This window comes from Aotus nancymaae, unplaced genomic scaffold, assembly GCF_030222135.1.
Source record: "Aotus nancymaae isolate 86718 unplaced genomic scaffold, 86718_ANA_hifiasm-v0.15.2.pri h1tg000064l_1, whole genome shotgun sequence".
NCBI classification, from domain to species: domain Eukaryota; kingdom Metazoa; phylum Chordata; class Mammalia; order Primates; family Aotidae; genus Aotus; species Aotus nancymaae.
In genome coordinates this window covers 10,398,876-10,402,334 of record NW_026988479.1, presented here as the reverse complement: position 1 = coordinate 10,402,334, position 3,459 = coordinate 10,398,876, and positions in this window count along the sequence as shown.

The following is a 3,459-nucleotide window of genomic DNA, read 5'->3' as shown; positions in this document are numbered from 1 at the left end:
AAGGGCACAGGGCAGGGCAGGGGCTCTCTCTTGGTGGCTCTATGAATCAACATGACTCAAAGGCCAAGCAGCAGGCAGAGGGCCTGATTCAGAGAGAGGAACGTGGGAATAACATGCCCATGCTTTCTCTCTCCCCTCATGCCCATGTGAAAGTCAGCCCAGGTGACAGCGGGGGAACCCATCACGCTGGACCTCTCACTTCAAGCAGGTGCATGGTGGCTTCAGAGTGGAGTCTGATGTTGGCTCCAGGCCACAGCTCAGGCCCATCTTGCCACTGCTAACCACAGCCTGGGTCTCACGGCATCTAGTGCTTCTGCTCTTCCAGGTTCCTGACTCGAAAAGGGAGTGGACATGGGACCTTTCTGAATAGATGCTAAATCCAGTGTCAATCAACAGGGAAAATAGTGGGCCATGTCTGCAAAAGAGGCCTGTGAATTATGCCAGCAGAGAGCCCTTGCCTGTGTGCCAGTTAGCGTGGGTGGGCACATAGGCTGAGGAGTCTGCATGCTTCCTTTCATCAAATCCTCCTAACAGCCCTGCAGAGGAAACACCATAGCCCTGCTTTCTCGGTAAAGGGAGCTTAGATCAGAGAGGTGAAGTGACTTGCCCAGGTCACACAGCAGGAACCTGGCAGAACCAGGACTCACAGCCAGTGACGAGTGACTCTGCAGTCAGCTCTTTCATCCTGATATGCTGCCTCCCAGGGGCCTCAAAAAGGGAGGAGAGGCTCGGATGAGCACCTTGTCCAAGATCACAGAGCTGGCACGAGCAGGAGCTGGGGCCGGCCCTGAGAGTCTGCGCTTCTTCCTGGGCAAAAAGAAGAGGGACCGCAGCAAAGCCCAAAGGGACACAGGAAGACACAGGAACGGGCCCAAGTTCTGCTCCTCCCAGGCTGGGGTCCCGGCCCGGACCTTCCAGTAATTACTGCGCCCTTGTTAAGACTCAGTCGCGCCGTTCTCCGGCCAGGACTTGTTTTTGTTCCCATGCGAGGCCCTCGCAGGAAGGCCGGGCGCACGTGCGCAGCCCCATAAATCCAGCCAGAGTCACTCATTACACGGTTCCGCCTCACGGCTCTGCCGGCCCCACCCCAGCCTTCTCCGGGACGGGCCTCCCTGCCGCCGAGCTGCGCTGCCCCGTGCCGCCCACAGCCTCAGACATGAGCTCATCCAGCACGTCGCGTGTGAGGAAGTGGCGGGACGGCGCTCTCGCAGCGGGGGACAATGTACCCATTAAGGCCTGTCAGTCCCCCGCCCTCCGAGCAGGACCACCCCACTCCGGGTATGCCCAGCCTCTGCGGACCGCGCTGCTGGAAGCCAGATCTCGGGGATGTGCCCTGGGTGTGGCCGTCCACCCAGGAGTGCCACAGGAAGTCCAATAAGGCGCGGAGGACTTGCCTGGAGGGAGGGGGATCAGGGCTCAGTGACGGCCTCCTGGTAGCTGGCCCTCCCTGTGGGATCTCGGGCAGGGGCTCCACCCCTCTGAGCCTCCATCCCGCAGCTGTAACACGGGAAGCTACTCACTGCCCAGGCCACTCCACTGCCAGAGGCGTTGTCAGGACAGATGACAGGATACAGGTATCAGGACAGATGACAGGATACAGAGAGGCATCTCACCGTTCAGGGAGGCCCCGGGAGGGGGAGGGAGCCAGGTGAGGGAAGCCCTGTGCACCTGTACCCGTGACCTTGAGCCTCTGCACTTGGCTCACCTTCGGTAGGAAACCCGGCTGGTCCTTTACTCTGTGATCGGAGGCACTGGTTATGGGCATGAAGAGGTAGGCTACCATCGTGTGCACTTGAGACAAGTCACTGCCCCTCTTCAGGGCATGTTTTCTTCTTCTGTAAAATCGAGTTGGCCGCACAGCATCAGACGGAAGTGCTTAGTGGACGGGAACTGTGTCTCTCACTTTGATTCCCGTGGAGGTGGAAGCTGTGTAACAGCTACACCTGAAACACAGGCTCTGGCTACACTCTGTGCTCCGGAGGGGCCAGCTCACGCCCAGGTGGCGGTCACTACCACACACCATCAGAGCCCACCTTTGCTACATGCGGCCAAGGGTGCTGGAGGCATCAGCCAGCCCCTTCATGCAGTGCTGTCACAGCTCAGAGAGGAGCGGGGCAGCGTCCACCTGGGAGAAACATCTAGAACCACACTGCCAATACAGTAGACGCTAGTTGCATGTTTATTTAACTTTAAACCAAAGTAAAATTAAAAATTCAGTTCCTCATTCACACTAGCTGCATTTCAGATGCTTGGCAGCCACGTGTGGTTAGTGGCTACCGTACTGGACAGCACAGATTATAGGACATCTCCAGCATTGCAGGGAATTGCACTGATTGGCTCTGTTCGAGAACACTGAGCCATGGAGCCCTTCAGGGTGACACCCCATGCTCTCGGTATCATTTGATTCAGTGTATGGAGCAAAAGCCTCAGCCAAGTCATTTCCCTAAGCAAACGGTTCTATGCTAGTAATAATGACGACAGTGGTATTGTGATGGTGGAAACCGTAACACCCATGGACCCAACATTTCTATGACACGGCACAGTGCTGGGTGCCTGACATTCATATCACATTCAACTCCCTCCAAAATACTTCACCATTAGTGACACATCTCTATCTTATGGACTCAGACAAGCTAAGGAACTCCAGCAAGGTGGCGTCACAAAACCAGCTCTGACTTCAAAGCCAGCCTGCCTCTCAGGCACAGAACCTGTCTAACCTCTTCCTGTGTTTTGAATAGAGGTGCACCCAGAGGGATGACTGTCCTTTTAATAAGACTTTTGTGTTTCCTTTCCTGGCTTTCATTTAGCTTTGAACACCTCCTCCTCTCAGGAAAGCTCAGACTTGTTTGAATCTGGGCTGAAGGTCACTTGGGTGCTGGTGTGGAATTTCATGCCCTGGCCAGGCCTGTAAGGGGCCAATGGGGCTAGTCTCGTCCCACCAACCATCCCCGGTTTCCAAAGGGACCTGCTCACTGCCTGGCTTCAGCCACCTGAGGCCAGGTACCAGGTACCCTGGGGAGTGAGAGCTGATGGACTGAGGCCCCAGCTGTACTTGCAAAACCCATTCAGGGACACAGCCTCCTGCACAGGTCAGGTCAGCAGAGCTGAGAGAGACGCAGATGCCAGGTGGATGCCCCGATGCATATGCACGTGGCTGTGAGCAGCGATGCCCCAGGTGCTTCTGCTCAAAGCCATGGCATGGCACACACCAGGGAATGGACAGCAGGACAGGGAAGCCCTGGCCAGGCCCTCGGAGTGACCCTGCACCTGCACCCACTCGGCTGCCTGTCAGCTAATAGGTGAACTCATGAGTGTTAGGCCCTGGTCTCCACACCCGCTGGAGTCACCTGGCCATCCTACAGTAGCTTCTAAAGAGCTCTGGGCCACAAAATGCCTGTACTGCCATCCCCAAACTCTTCTCTGTAACTATATCCTCATGGCAACCCCGAGGGACTCACA